Source organism: Perognathus longimembris, chromosome 15 (genome assembly GCF_023159225.1).
Source record: "Perognathus longimembris pacificus isolate PPM17 chromosome 15, ASM2315922v1, whole genome shotgun sequence".
Classification (NCBI taxonomy): domain Eukaryota; kingdom Metazoa; phylum Chordata; class Mammalia; order Rodentia; family Heteromyidae; genus Perognathus; species Perognathus longimembris.
Window position 1 is genome coordinate 59,457,299 of NC_063175.1, and position 15,870 is coordinate 59,473,168.

At 51.8% G+C, this 15,870-nt stretch overlaps 1 protein-coding gene across 1 annotated transcript in view; it reads left to right on the forward strand.

Annotated features, from left to right (window-relative positions):
* Positions 1 to 5,085: 5,085 nt before the first annotated feature.
* Kcng2 (potassium voltage-gated channel modifier subfamily G member 2) overlaps positions 5,086 to 15,870 on the forward strand; it is a 48,378-nt gene continuing 37,593 nt past the window's right edge. The window contains exon 1 of the mRNA XM_048363296.1: positions 5,086 to 5,163. The gene's annotated coding sequence lies outside the window, so the exon portion shown is untranslated. The remainder of the gene's footprint in view (positions 5,164 to 15,870) is intronic.

A 15,870-nucleotide genomic window follows, 5' to 3' on the forward strand; every position in this document is an offset into this window, starting at 1 on the left:
GACAGTCATCTCCTTGACCACTGACCAGCCCCAGTCCACTCCATCCATTCAAAGACAGCCATCACCTTGACCACTGACCAGGCCCAGTCCACTCCATCTGTCCTGGGACACCTGTCTCCTTGACCACTGACCAGGCCCAGTCCACTCCATCCATTCAAGGACAGCCATCTCCTTGACCACTGACCAGCCCCAGTCCACTCCATCCATTCAAAGACAGCCATCTCCTTGACCACTGACCAGCCCCAGTCCACTCCATCCATTCAAAGACAGACATCTCCTTGACCACTGACCAGCCCCAGTCCACTCCATCCATTCAAAGACAGACATCTCCTTGACCACTGACCAGCCCCAGTCCACTCCATCCATTCAAAGACAGACATCTCCTTGACCACTGACCAGCCCCAGTCCACTCCATCTGTCCTGGGACACCTGTCTCCTTGACCACTGACCAGGCCCAGTCCACTCCATCTGTTCAAGGACAGCCACCTCCTTGAATCTCTTCAGCTAAGCAACTCTGAGTCACTCATTTCTGGTTTGGAGCTGCTGGATCCATGAATCCTTATTTGCTCAAATGAACTCATTACCACTTTATTGTGCCTCCATTTGTTTTATAACAGGCTTAATTTACAACAACATCCATCTAGAGCCTCACTTATATATTCAGTAAACACCAGTTAACCACGTGTCCAAGGGAGGCCTCCGCTAAGAGCAATAATGCAAACAAGACACACCCAGCTTCATGAAGGGCTCCAAGTGTGCTCCATAAAAGCTTCCTAATTCTCCAAAGTAATGACTTTGCATCTACAGGTGGAGGCGATGTTCTCCCTGGGGACTTTCCACTAACAAGTGCCAATCAGGACTCAACAATGTGTTACTATCATCAAGGAAGGCACTTGAACAGGACTGTGAAGATGTTCATCTAAAGCATTTTATGATAGTGGAAAGTTGGAGAAAACACCCATGCCAACTAACAGAGCAATAGCTCTGGTGGCATTCCATTTAAATGTCTTTAAAATGGTGTTGAAAAGGGCTGGGGATATGGCCTAGTGGCAAGAGTGCTTGCCTCGTATACATGAGGCCCTAGGTTCGATTCCCCAGCACCACATATACAGAAAATGGCCAGAAGTGGCGCTGTGGCTCAAGTGGCAGAGTGCTAGCCTTGAGCAAGAAGAAGCCAGGGACAGTGCTCAGGCCCTGAGTCCAAGCCCCAGGACTGGCCAAAAAATAAATAAATAAATAAATAAATAAATAAAATAAAATAAAATGGTGTTGAAAATTGGAAAAACATCAGAACTGCTCATTTCCTATTAAGTAGTGAAAATTGAGCCCATATTATGATTTTTATATAAACAAACAAAAAATAACTTTTATGTTAAAAATGACCCAAATGTTTTGGTACCAAGTGTTAACAATAATAACATTTGGATGATGGAGCTATAAGTAACTTATTATTTTGTTTTAATAAACTGTTTTTTCTTCTGTTTTTCTTTTTCATGTCAAGTTTACAGATTATTTATTTATTTATTGCCAGTCCTGAGGCTTGGACTCAGGGCCTGAGCACCGTCCCTGGCTTCTTTTTGCTCAAGGCTAGCACTCTACCACTTGGGCCACAAAGCCACTTCTGGCCTTTTCTGTTTCTGTGGTGCTGAGGAATTGAACCCAGAGCTTCATGCATGCTAGGCAGGCACCCTACTGCTAAGCCATCTTCCCAGCACCAAGTTTACAGGTTTTTTACAACACGCATGCACTACAGACAAATCCCATGTTGATACATTGCTCCTTCCTAAACAGAAGGTACCAAAAGGGTGAGAGCATCACCTAGATGTGAACTCAGTGCCACTTAGAAAAAGCAACAGAGCCTGAGCTTCACCAGCAGGGTCAGTACCACCTCATGGGACAACCTAGGGCTGCCATGGCACCAGCAACTCACCATGATCCTGCAGCTGACAGAAGGTCTCTACTTCCTACTCATGCTGCCTAACTCTGATTACAAAAACCATCAGAAACACAGAAGGTGGAACATTCCAAAGTCCAAAAATGAAGCAATAAAAACACAAAGGGATGAGATAGACCCAATGAGGAAAATTAAGAAAGTGAGAGAGATGAAGACTGACCATGGCAAAGAAGGGCTGGATGGATGACTTCATTATGTGAAGGAAGACTCCGACTGCATGAAGGGACGCCCCTCGTGTGTCATCTCACACCTCCGACTGCATGAAGGGGCGCCCCTCGTGTGTCATCTCACACAAAGATACAGGGTCCTTGGGGAGAACCTGGACCCAAGCTGGACCTGGGCCTACCAGATCCTACACTCCAAGATGCCTCAGCTGGCAGAAGGGTTTGATGTTTCAACCTTTTGGAAACATTCTGGATTGTTGCAATATTTTATAATATACCATCAATTACAGTGTTTTGCAACAACTAACTGGTATGCCTGCTGAGATCCAAGCATGTCCTAGAATTAACTCATTTGCTAGCAAAACAAACAGCCAAGTAGATCTTGTTATTCCCAGTTTATAGCCAGGATATTGAGGCAGACTTGAGGAACTTGGTCAAGGGCACACTGACCCCAGCCCACCCTGAGGCAGAGGAGCTTACTCTACTCTGAAAAGCAAGTGAGGATTGGCCTGACACTGAAAGCAATCATAGTAAGCAGACCACCTTAGAACACATTGGATGCTCTTTGGTTGTGTGTGATGCAGGTAGACCAGCCAGTTTGGATGGCCAAGTGGTTATAGTTTGGTTTCAGAAAGGCTTTTGATTCATGCTCACATCCCCTCAAACTACATGGGAAACATCACACAGAACAGTGCAGAAAAAGGTAGAGTGAAGGCTGTTATGACTCCCAACCTCGTAAGTGGTGGTGCTTGGTTCTTGTCTGAGTAGAGGCCTTGTAGGCCTAGGTGCCATCTGTACACAGTGTGCGCCCCTGAAAACATGACCTGCTCAGATGCTTGGAGGACCCAACACCAATGATCAGGGCCACAGGGAGAAGGGAACAGATCAGGATTAAGAGTCTTAAACATACAGCAGACTCACTGAAAAAGTTAACAAAAGCCAAAGAAATGTAATTGAATAGAAACACAGAATGAAACAACTGAAGATTGTGGTTCAGGGAAAATAATGCCAATTGTGCAAATAAGGTCTGGAGACTTCAGACAACCAGAGTCAGGGCTGCTTGAAAATGTGCCACAGTGCTAGGAGAGGGTTGGGAGCCCTGTGTCTGGATGCCCAGAGGTAAGGAGTCTGTAAAAGGGAGGAGACAGGCTAGTTCCAGGAGACTGTCTTGGGGACCCTGGGTTTGGCACAGTCCCTTCCCTGCAGGGTCTGGAGTTTCCTCCCAGGGAGCACAGCACAAGGTCAGGAAACCGTTCAGACCCACACACCCACAGCTGTGAAAACACTAGCAGCTGTGAGGCCTTCACCACAGACACAGGCTGGCGTGAAGAGAGCTGACTGCTTGTCTGTGTGTGCTCCCAGCATACCCTGACTGCAGTCACAAATATCTGCAGGGACAGGGCTGTCCCAAACCAAAGTCTCTGCCGAAAGCTGGCCTCTGTCCCTTCCTGGGAGACAGTGGCCTTCTGGAGATAGTGGCTACCAGCCTCTAGAGCTCCAAAGTTAATTTACCTTCCTAGGGAGAAGAAAACAGAACAGAAACCCTAACACTCCCTTCCCGGCCTGGTGCTGGGCAGAAACTGGAAAGAAACGTTTCCATCTCCTTGCAGTCAATGAAACTGGCTGCCACCAGGCCGACTCCTGCCCTACAGGTCTCTCCAAGGCCAGCTGGAGCCAGCACAGCCCTTGTCTGGAGACCTCACACCAGCAACTCTTGCCTTGACTGGAAACCCACAGCCCCGTGCTTTCCTTCTGGCCCCTGGTGTTCAGTGGCTGTGGTTTGCTTGTGAGATCAGGGCTTTTCCCCCTGGGGAGAGGCTATGGGGAAGGAGGCAGTTTGTGCCTCTGGCATGGCCACCAGCCATGAGTATCTGTGAGTGCGTGTGAATGTGTAAGGGTAAACGTGTCTGGATGTGAGTGGTGGGGAGTGCGCCTATGTGACAGTCAGTGTGAGTCCACGCATCTGCCTGGCTGGTTATGGTTGGTGACTCTCGTTCTGTGGGCTGACTTGTGTCTTGTGAGTGTGCACGTGTACTGGGGTCCTGCGAGGTCCCGTGTGGTGCCCAGGGTGGGCTGGTCTCCCGCTCCAGGTGTCCAGGGTGGGCTGGCCTCACTCCAGGTGTCCAGGGTGGGCTGGTCTCCCGCTCCAGGTGTCCAGGGTGGGCTGGCCTCACTCCAGGTGTCCAGGGTGGGCTGGCCTCACTCCAGGTGTCCAAGGTGGGCTGGCCTCACTCCAGGTGTCCAAAGTGGGCTGGCCTCACTCCAGGTGTCCAGGGTGGGCTGGCCTCACTCCAGGTGTCCAAGGTGGGCTGGCCTCACTCCAGGTGTCCAAGGTGGGCTGGCCTCACTCCAGGTGTCCAAAGTGGGCTGGCCTCACTCCAGGTGTCCAAGGTGGGCTGGTCTCCCGCTCCAGGTGTCCAGGGTGGGCTGGTCTCCCGCTCCAGGTGTCCAGGGTGGGCTGGTCTCCCGCTCCAGGTGTCCAGGGTGGGCTGGTCTCCCGCTCCAGGTGTCCAGGGTGGGCTGGCCTCACTCCAGGTGTCCAGGGTGGGCTGGCCTCACTCCAGGTGTCCAGGGTGGGCTGGCCTCACTCCAGGTGTCCAGGGTGGGCTGGTCTCCCGCTCCAGGTGTCCAGGGTGGGCTGGCCTCACTCCAGGTGTCCAGGGTGGGCTGGTCTCCCGCTCCAGGTGTCCAGGGTGGGCTGGTCTCCCGCTCCAGGTGTCCAGGGTGGGCTGGTCTCCCGCTCCAGGTGTCCAGGGTGGGCTGGCCTCACTCCAGGTGTCCAGGGTGGGCTGGACTCCAGTCCCAGTGTCCAGGGCAGGCTAGTCTCGCACGGTGGCTCGGGCGGGTCCTCGCCCTGGGGTCCCTGGTGGGCGCGAGGGGGCGCCGCTCCACCGCGGGCGGGACGCGCGGGGCCGGCGGGCCGGGGGCGGCGCGCGGGGCGGTGCCGGACTCCGGGCTGCGGGCTCCTGGGACGCCGCGCTCCGCCCGGAGGAGCCGCTGGCGGAGCGCGCGCAGAGACGGCGGCCCGGAGCCCCCCGCCCGGAGGTAAAGTTGCGCTGGCCGCCGCCGTGGGGCCGGGGTTCGGGTTGGGACAGGGGCCGGGGCGCGGGAGCCTGTCCGCAGGGGGCCGCTGGCCGGAGCGCGGGCTCCAGCCGGGGGGCGGCCAGGGTCGGGGTGGGTGCTTGGGATCCGAGGAGGAGGGTCCGGTGACCTGTGCGGGCGCCGCCCCGTCCCTCGCTCGCGCCCCGGGGCGCGCGGGCTCGCCGGGCGCTGCGTTCTTGGCGCTGGGGAGGCCGCGGAGGGAGGCTCGGTCTTGCGGTCCGCCTGTCCTCGTCGGTCCTGCCCGAGCCCGGCTGAGAGAGAGGGCCAAGGAGAGGCCGCGCTCCCGAGCTCCCCGGGTGGTCGGGGAGGGCCAGGGATCCCCGCACCCTCCGGCTTAGAACTGGGCGCGCCCGGCTGCAGGAAAGGAGGGAGGGCAAGTCCGCGGGACCGTGGCCTTTCCTGGACGGTGGTCCAGTGTCAGGGGCGGGACGGGGGCCGGAGGGGAACACGGTCCCCACCCCGCCCCACGTGGGTCGAGGGTCGGGACCATGAGAAGCCCCAGGGCGGGGGGGGGGGGGGGTCTGAGCCCCATGGCCCGCCCTCTCGGCCCTCACACTCCTCCAAGCCTCCGGAGTTCCCAGGAATCCCGCCCCCGCCCCGCGTCTCTTCCCACCCAGGCAGGGGTTCTGAGAACCAGTGGGCCTCTGCAGGACCCTCCCCCATCTGCCCTTCCTCTTGAACCCCGATGCTGTCTTGAGCCCCTGAAACTCCAGGAGGTCCTCCTGTCTCCCGCATCCCCTCTGCGCTCCTCTGCCCGTGGAGACCGGCTTGGGATGGATTCTAACCCAGATGGGAAGTCTGCACTCCATCCAGCGGGGGTGGTCACTCCCGCAGGTCAGATGGGGAGAAGCCGGCAGGGACTCCCAGGAGCACTTTTCATTTCTGCAGAGAAATCAAGGGAGTCCAACATTCCAGAAGGGGTCAGGGCTCTCATCCCCTTCCCCATGCCCTGTCCTCCGTTGTCCTCCCTCCTGCATCCCCTGTCCTCCTTCCCACATCCCCTGTTCTTCCCTCATCTTCTATCCTCCCCATCCCCTTCAACACATCCCTTGTCCTCCCTCCTGCATTCCCTGTCCTCTCTCCTTCATCCCCTGTCCCCCCTCTTGCATCCCCTGTCCTCCCTTGTCCTCCCTCCTTCATCCCCTGTCCTCCCTCCAGCATCCCCTGTCCTCCCCATCCCCTTCTCACATTCCCTGTCCTTCCTCCTGCAACCCATTTTCCCTTGTCCTGCTTCCCACATCCCCTGTCCTCCTTTGTCCTCCCTCCAGCATCCCCTGTCCTCCCTCCTGCATCCCCTGCCCCCCCTTCCCACATCTCCTGTCCTCCGTCTTGCCTCCTGTCAGGCAGGGCCTTTGCTGCTCTCTGCTCTGGTTCCCTGACACTATGAATTGGGGTGGGGCACCGAGGCCCCCTTGGGAGAGCAGTGGCTCAGTTGGGGACGAAGCCCAGTCGGCTGCTCATCCCCAGATGCTTGCCCAAGGACAGTGCTGCAACACTGTCCAGAAACGACTTGTTTCTGTGTCTTCATTGGGGAGCGTGATGAAAACAACTTTCAGCTTTGTTCCAAGGCCAGTGCCAATTTATATGTTCCTCTTTGCAAATTCTTTTTTATTCCTTGAGCTTTCCATAATTTAGGAAACAAATTGGGTGTTTGTGGAGGCAAGGGAAGAGAGAGTTGTGAGTTCCTGGCTGACACAGGGGGAGATGTGTGTTTTTCCGTTTTCAGTGCCTGGCAGAGCCCTGCGTGGGCCAGATGCGCAGAAAATGTGTGCTGGTTGATTAATTGTTTGGGTTATAATTAAGAGTTTCTACCTAAAGTGTGACCGGGAACAGCATTATCAAAATTACAGGTGTGTGAGCCGTAATTAACAGGTCGGGAGAACACAAAGGTTGGTAGGAAATGGTGAGATGGGCTTTGCCCTGGCAAGTGCATGTCTTCCGGTGCTTAGCATCCTGGAAGGTGGACCGAGGCAGTGATGCCACTTGGGGGTATCTGCTATCGCATGGGCTGGTCTTGGTTGGTCTCCCAGGCACCGGGAGGGCAGGGTGGTTGAAGGGCTGTCTGGATGGGGGGTGCTGGCTGGGAGCCCTCTGCTGATCCGTGGGGGCATGTGAGGGAGCAGATGGCAGCACCAGGCAGCATGGGAGCTGAGGTGGGCAGACCAGAGTGCTGAAGAGAGGTCCTAGCATCCAAAATGTGTCACTGCCTACCTGCCTGCCCAGCAACGGTGCTTCATGAGGAAAGAGATGTGCTGGCAGGATTCTCCAGGGATGTGAAGCTGCAGGACTCCCCATTTGGGAGGTAGAGCACCTGACTGAGCAGGGCTACCCTCTGTGAGAAGGGGCAGCGGTGCCTGAGGGCATCTGGCCCTAGGAGACAGTAAGAGGCCAGCCAGGCATGCCACAGGTCTGGAGCAGAGCAAGGCCCTGCACCAGGCTAGGACCCAGCTCACAGCCTCCTGACTGGCCAAGTCAGAACCCCTTGAAATGGTGCTGTCTACACCCCAAGCTTGGCAGGCACTTGGGATCCCTGTGAAAGAAACAGCACCCCACCCCTCACAGCCCAGCAACTTCCCTGGCAGAATTCCCATAATTCCCTCTCACAGCAGAGCTGGGACAGATGGGGAAGGTGAGCTGGCCCCTTACCTTCCAGGCACTGCACCTGGATCCCCACCACATGTGGGGAGCATGTGCCGAGAACCTGCTGCACGCAGAGTTGCCAAGGCTTGTGTTGTACCTGAGTAGAACTAGTCGTGTGTTCACGCGAAAAGAAGCACCCAATATTTTAATTTGATCTTGAGTTCAGAAGATTAATGGAGGTGTGAAAATAGTAGAGAATGTCACATCTCTTTACTCAATTAATGAGAGCAAAGCTGCAGAGTAAAATGTACCCCTGTGAAGGCAAAGGTCCAGCCAGTGGGGGCTCCCATAGAACTTCAGACAGGGCAGCCTCCTCTCCCATAGAACTTCAGACAGGGCAGCTTCTTCTCCCGGAACTTCAGACAGGCAGCCTCCTCTCCCTGTTGAGAAATGGCACCCCTCTTCCTCTAAGGACCACAGCTGCATTGGTCAGACACCTGTGCAGGGCAGCCTCTCCCAGGCCAGAGATCCAGGCAGGAACAGGATGCAGGCTAAGCTGAAGCCCAGTGGCAGCTCCCACCATTCTGCAGTCTTCCTGGATATTTTTAACCTGCTCAGATATTTAAATGATGATGTTTAAGTGCTAGATTAGACTTGGGTGATGTCTTGAAAAGGCAATCCAGAATTCAGGAGCCCAACAGAGCCTCGGAGGCCAGTGTGTGAATAGACAGCAGTTTTCGCTCAATTCCATCCAGAAGGAGCAGGTTTATTTTCGTCAAGGCTGAGCTGTGGTGGGAGGTTTGTGTGGGCTACTTGTGCCTGACTCTTGGCTGGATTTGCTGGGTGGCTGGTGGGCTCCTGGGACACCACAGGCGGGTGGTCTTCTCCACTGTCATGAGTTGCATGCCAGCAGAGTGGCTGTGTCTTCAAGATGGTGCCTCATTCTCTCCTTGGGGCTGGTAGAAGCCTACGGTCCTGCTCAGATCCAATTAGGCAGATGAGGGTGGGCCTGGGGATTTGAATTCTGAACACATATCCTAGCTGCAGTCTCATCATTGGAAACTTTCCAATTTGACAATATTCTAAATACCAAAATGATGGACATCTTTCTAGGTGAATTTTCGAGGAAATACTAAATTAACCAGAATTGTAAAACAGAAGGCTTTTAAAAATATTATTATTATAAAGGTATTATACAGGTATAGGTTAGCAGAAGGGTTTTGTTTTGCTTTGTTTTCTGTTTTTTGCCAGTCCTGGGCCTTGGACTCAGGGCCTGAGCACTGTCCCTGGCTTCTTTTTGCTCAAGGCTAGCACTCTGCCACTTGAGCCACAGCGCCACTTCTGGCCGTTTTCTATATACGTGGTGTTGGGGAATCGAACCCAGGGCTTCTTGTACACGAGGCAAGCACTCTTGCCACTAGGCCATATTCCCAGCCCAACAGAAGGTTTTTGATGTACAACCCTAGCTTTCTCTCTCCTCCTATGTGTGAAGTCACGTTGGTCCCCATGAGATGTCCCCGTGTCATACCTGCATATCTGGCTGTGTGGCTCTTGTTGGATTGTCTTGTCTGGCGACCACCTGGTAGATCTTCCAGGCACAGGCACCATTGCCTGTCATGGCAGGCTTCTGTTACTGGGCCTGGCTTGGACATCACGTATTCTGCCTCTTGTAGGGGGAGAGCCTCACTGGATCTGTGTCCTCCTCTCCTACAGCAATCTTGCTCTGCCAGTGGTTTTATTGGCTGTATTTTGGGCAGAAGCTGCTCCTCAAGTTGCCTTTTACATCCAGACAGCTGTGTGTGTGCCTTCCAACCCACCGAGCAGCAGCCCCAGCCCAGACAGTTACCTCCGTGGAGACACCATTAAGTGTAAATCACTTTGTGGCCTGAAGTGAGTTAAGTTAGGAATCATTCTCGGGTACTTGGTATGAGCTGGGCGCTGTGTTGGGAATAATACCTTAGAATTTGGGAAAAAAATCTCAGTCTCTAAAATCTACTCACATTGTAGAAGAGGAGGAGCTATGTGAGAATGTGCACACATGCACATCTGGTGCATGGGGCAGGAACTTTTCCACAAGCAGGCAGGTGATAGATACTGGGACAAAGGCTCCCAGCAGCCACCACGTTTGCATCTACCATGTCAATGTGACAGCAGATCACAGGCATATTAGTCACTTTCTTGTTTTTATAACAAAATACCAGAGGCAGGCAATGTATAAAGAAGTAGCTTTATTTTAGCTCTCGACTTCTACACTTGGTGTCTAAGCAGCTGATTCTAGTGGAGTTCCTGGGGCTAACCCCATCCTGCCAGGAGTGTGTCTCTACCTGGCCTCTCCTGTCCACACTGCAGTTGAGAGGCTCCCACACAATCATCCTATCAAAGGCCTCACTGCCCCACCACAGCAGGGTTCACTTTTTACCCTTTTCATGCACTAGCACATTACTTTGGGGACTGGCTCCTGGAGTTATAGTCAACCCTAGCTGAACATGCCTGAGCTCGCCACTGTCTGGGGAGACGGTCCACAGACAGAGAGCCTCTTTGTGTCAGGCTAAGGGTGCCCACCCAGCTGTTCTGTGGTGTCAGTGGTTTATTGTTCAGAGTTGTGGAGAGCCATTCGGGTTGAGAAATTTACATGGAAATGTGTGTGTGGTACTGAGCAAGGCTTTGTCGCCAGGAGGTAGGAAGTGCCCACCAAGCACTGGCAATGGACGGACTCATGGGCTTTCCACATGGCTGGAGCCTGAGCTCTGTCTGTAGTTCACTTTGTTTCCTCCTAGACAGACCTTGGGAGGAAAGGATTCTAGAACCAGTGATCATCTTCTCTCTCAAATGATGCTTTTGCAAAAATGTTGGCATTAATACTTGCTAGGAGGGAGCTTCAGACTCTCAGACCTTCTCCTTGACATGTGGTATAGGGACAAGGCTGAGTTATGCTCTCTGTCTTGGATGTTGCTTTTAGGCTGCAGTGTAGCCCTCTAGAATGATACATCTCACTCTCCTGACAAAACTAATAGAAGAAAACACCCCTCCTTCTTTATCAGTTCAAGGTAATCAGTTTTCAAAATATGCATTGACTCAGGGATAGAGTTAGCAAGTTCATAAATGAATTTTTTCTCATCCTTTTTGTTGTTGGTGGTGGAGGTGGTTATAAGGCTTGAACTCAGGGCCTAGACACTATTCCCTCTTTTGCTCAAGGCTAGCACTGTACCACTTTGAGCCACAGTACCACTTCCAGTTTTCTGGTGGCTCATTGGAGATAAGAGTCTCACGGACTTTCCTGCCCAGACTGTCTTCAAACCATGATCTTCAGATCACAACATCCTGATTAGCTAGGATTACATGTGTGAGCCACTGGCTCCCAGCTTAGTTGTTTGCTTGTTTTTTTTAAACATCCTTTTCACCCTTTCTCACAGACCTAAGATCTATGCAGGGGCTCCAATTTCCACCATAGACAAGCTTCCATGTCTTTTTTCCCCATGAGTAAATGTGAGAATAAAGCCCGAAGCTTCTAGAACTCTGGGACTCTGGGCTTTTTCAGATGGCTCTTTCAGCAAGTTCACCCCAAGAGTTGGTTCCCATCCCCAGTGTTTCACTGTGGAGTGCTTTGCATACTCTGAGTTCAAACCTCACTGTGCTTCTGTGCTTCAGTCTGCAATGTAATCCAGTCCCCTGAGGGGGAGTGGGGGATGTTTAGGCTCTCGACACTAAGAGGGGATGGAGATCCTATGCCTCCTGAGTGAGAGGCTGATATGATATTCAGCTCCAGAATGTCTCACTCAGGCCAGCCTGTGCAGTTGTCAGCCTTTCTGGGGCCCAGCGCTGGGCCCCGGTGCCAGCCTTCATCTCTCCAGGGGCTGAGAGGGAGAGGATGAACCAGGCACCTGCCCCTGGGAACCTTCGTCAGCGCGCTGCAGGGCGCGTCTGTGGAAAGGCTTGTCTATCTAATCGCAGAACCTGTTTTTTTTTCCAGTGTACATTAGCTGAAAAAGAAGAATGGGTTTTTATCATGGCATTTTCGTATGTGTAGAATATATGTTGATTGTGTCCACCCGTTATCGTCTCTTGCCCCTCTGTTTTTTCTTTCCTCTTCCCAACGTGTTCCCTTCTGGTTTTCGTGTCTGTCCGTCTATCGATCACGCTGTTTGTACTCAGCAGAATCTGAGTTTTTAAAAAGAGAAAAGATGGAGTGAAAGTCATAAAGAAAGAAACGTTAAGAGGAAGACTTGGGAAAGAGACGGGCGAGGGCAGATGCGGTGCACCTGGCCAGGTGGACCCTGGGGAGAGTGGGGCGCTGGCGCCACGTGGGGGCTGCCTGTGAGGGCAGAGGGTGCCTGTGCTGGGTGCCACAGGAGCAGCTCACCGGCCAGGAAAACCAGCTTTGATCCTAGCTAAGGTCCGTTACCTAGGGAGCCTAGTGAGTGAAGGCAAGAAGTGTGCCCCCTGAAGTTTCCAGAAATAAGTGAGAGCCGCAAGATTGTAGCATACATAATCAGAGCAAAGGGACACATATTTCCATGTGCCAGCAATTGGTATGCAATACCAACATTAAAAAGACAAGCTTGGGCTAGATATAGCTCAGCTTTAGAGCTAGAGTGTGCAATAAGAGTGTTCAGTACCCTGGGCTTAAGCCCTGGCACTGAAAAAAAAGATAAACCCTCCAAAGAAAATTAAATATGTAGGTACAAACCACACAAAGCACCTGTATGCTGCAAATTAAAGATATAAAAGACAACCTCAGTAAATTAAAAGATACCCCACGTTTATGGATTAGAACACTATATATAGTACAGATGTCAGTGTGAGACTAGCTCAGAATGGACCACAGACTCACATGTGCGTGTAAGACTAGCTCAGAACAGACTGCAGACTCATGTGTGTGAGACTAGCCCAGAACGGACCACCGACTTACATGGATGTGTGAGACTAGGTCAGAACAGACCACAGACTTATACTGATGTGTGACACTAGGTCAGAACAGACTGCAGACTCATGTGCGTGACACTAGCCCAGAACAGGCCACAGACTTACATGGATGTGTGAGACTAGGTCAGAATAGACTGCAGACTCACATGTGTGTGTAAGACTAGCTCAGAATGGACCACAGACCCATGTGAATGTGAGACTAGCTCAGAACAGACTGCAGACTCACCTGCGTGTGAGAGACTAGCCTAGAATGGACCACAGACTTACTATGTGTGTGTGGGACTAGCCCAGAATGGACCACAGACTTATATGTGTTTATCAGACTAGCTCAAAACAGACTGCAGACTTACACATGTATGTGAGACTAGCTCAGAACAGACCACAGACTTACTTGTGTGTGTGTGAGACTGGGCGGCTCTCTAGGGAGAACATGGAGGAAAATGATTGGGATCTAAGCCTAGGCAGAGTACTTAGGGTTGACACCAAGAGTGGATTCCATAGAAAGCAAACATGGCCAGGCACAGCTACTCTTTCTTGTCACCCTAGCTGCTACAGAAGTGGAGATCAATGGAGGGGATTTTGATTTAATGTTATCCCAGGGAGGAAATTTCCAAGACTCAGCCAATAAAATGCTGGGCACATGATATGCAGTTGTCATGCATCCTAGAGTGGGAGGAATTGTTTACAAACCGTATACCCAATGAAAACTGCAGTGTAGACTGCTTGGAAGGACAATCAATCAAGGATCTCCAATTAAAAATTCAAAGCCTGAGAAAATGAAGAAAAGGGTGACTGCCCAGAAAGAGATGTACTCATTAACTGACTTAAAAAACAGTAACCTGCTCTACATTATCCTAATAAAAAAAAAAACAATTTTTAAAACTTAAAAAAGCCAACGTGGCAAAAAAAAGTCCAGGAGATCCATCTCTAACTAGCAAAATGCTGAACTGGAGGCATAGGTCAAGTTGTAGAGTACCTGCTATGAGCAAGAAAGCCAAGCAAATCTGAGGCTCTAAATTCAAATCCCAGTAGCGGCACACACAAATACAAGTGTGCAAAATATGAGACAAGACATTTTGCTGCATGTACAGATTACAAAGTAGGATATAAAGATATATCCAACACTATCAGCCACCATGGGCATGCAAATTAAAACTACAATGAGATTGAATTCATGAACCACCTGTGAAAATGGCTAAAAATTGTGGCCACATTAAATACTGGTGAAGAAGCGGGAAAACAATCTCAAATTCATGCTGGGAATGCAAAATGGTACAGCTACTCTAGAAAATGCCTTGTTGGTGCTTATAAAACTAAACAACCCAGCCTTGTCATCTGGGAGGTTGTCCAGGAGAAGTGGGGACCTGTACACAGAACCTGGACAGGGGTGTGACTAGCAGCCAAGGCCTGGAAACTGCCAGGTGTCCTTCCTTCACAGGCTAGGGTTTAAACATGCATACTTGGGGAAGATGAAGCTGCTCTGCTGTGAGAACAATTAGGTTATTGGTCCACAGCCTAGCTGATGATCTCCAGGGAACTGGGTGGAGTAAAAAGCCAATAGCACAATAGTCCAACCCTACCATTCCGTTTCTACCACCTCTGGACTATAACTGCAGAAATGAGGCTGCAGTGCCGTGCGGGGGGGGGGGGGTGGCGGAAGCCTGGTTGTGGAGGGTGCACCTGGGGGGCCCGGTGCCCCATGCTGCCCTGCTGGTGGGAAGGGGGTGACTATTGGGAACCAGATGAAGGGTACAGCGATGGCTCTGTGTTATGTGTGAGTCTGCAGAGATCTCAACATGAAAGTAATTCAAAACAGCACAAATATTTGTCATACACAAGTGCAAAACACAGAGTTCTAGACAAAAAAGAAATCACCTTAAAAGTGGTCTCCTGTGGGGAACAGATTTATTTGACTTTGAAGAGTATCTGTGCACCTTTCTCCCTACAGACACTAGGCAGGGAGTATGTTAGAGAGATACCTACATTTTCCCTTGACTCCTGCACGGGGGCCTCTGGGCATGGTCCAGACCACGGGCAGCGGCCACAGTGGGTCTCCACTTGCCTCCCCCTTCCCTCGCCTCCAGAGTCCCTCCCTGGGTAGCCAGTCCATCTTGCCCCCACTTCTTTCTTCCCTGCCAACTTATTATTAACCATTGACGATGATGAACATTAACCAGTAATAAAGGGAGCAGGGCAGGGTCCTTCAGGCAAGTACAGGATTCATGTCCAGTTCATAGCTGAAAGACATGGAGGAGACGCAGGGCCCTGGCTGAACCTGTCTGGGCCCTGCTGGCTTTCCTGGCTCTGAGTCAACCCAGAACACCCCCCCCCCTCAACCTTTCGTCCCCCAGACTGTTAATTAAGATTCCTTTACAGTCAATTTTCCCAATGGAGACAGTGTGGGAATGAGACATTTGCATTATTCCCACTCACTATTTTTTTCCAGAAATGAATAATGAGCTCATTTCAAATTGAATTAAAAGGGTATTAACACATACACACAGGAGAATAATGTGTCATTTTCTCACATGAACTTCAAATCACTCCCATGAAGACATGACTGACCACTGAGAACACCTTGGGTACACGGAGGTCCTGTGAGCTGAGGGGACCCCAGCAGCAACGTGGACCACCGTGAGGAAAAAGGTCAAGGACCCAAACAAAAAAGGTCAACACTCATCCAGCAATGGACCATGGAATAGCAAATTCCTAAAGGCTGGTAGGGAGCCAGCTAAAAGCCACCACTGTCACCCTGCTGTCACCCTGCCACACATGGGTCACGGCAGTTGCCACCCACTCCTGTCACTATCACACCCTGTTGCTACACACCGTTGGCATTGTTGTCACCTGTCATCACACAACCATCTGTCACCACAGCCATACCCATAGCTACAAACCTGTTGTCACACACCTCTCCCATGTGTGCTCACACCGTCCCCAAGACCACCATGCTCACGTGGCCTGTGTCATGAACTTCTCACACATGTGCCCACACCATCTCCAAGGCCAGTGAACTCTGGCTGGACCATCAGCACTGATCATCCCACTGTTTGTGTTCCTCTTGTTCTCACTGCCCTGCTGTAAGCCACCAAACTAGCCCTGTCTCCCTGGACCTCCTGGACAGAAGGGAGGCGCCCACCATCACTT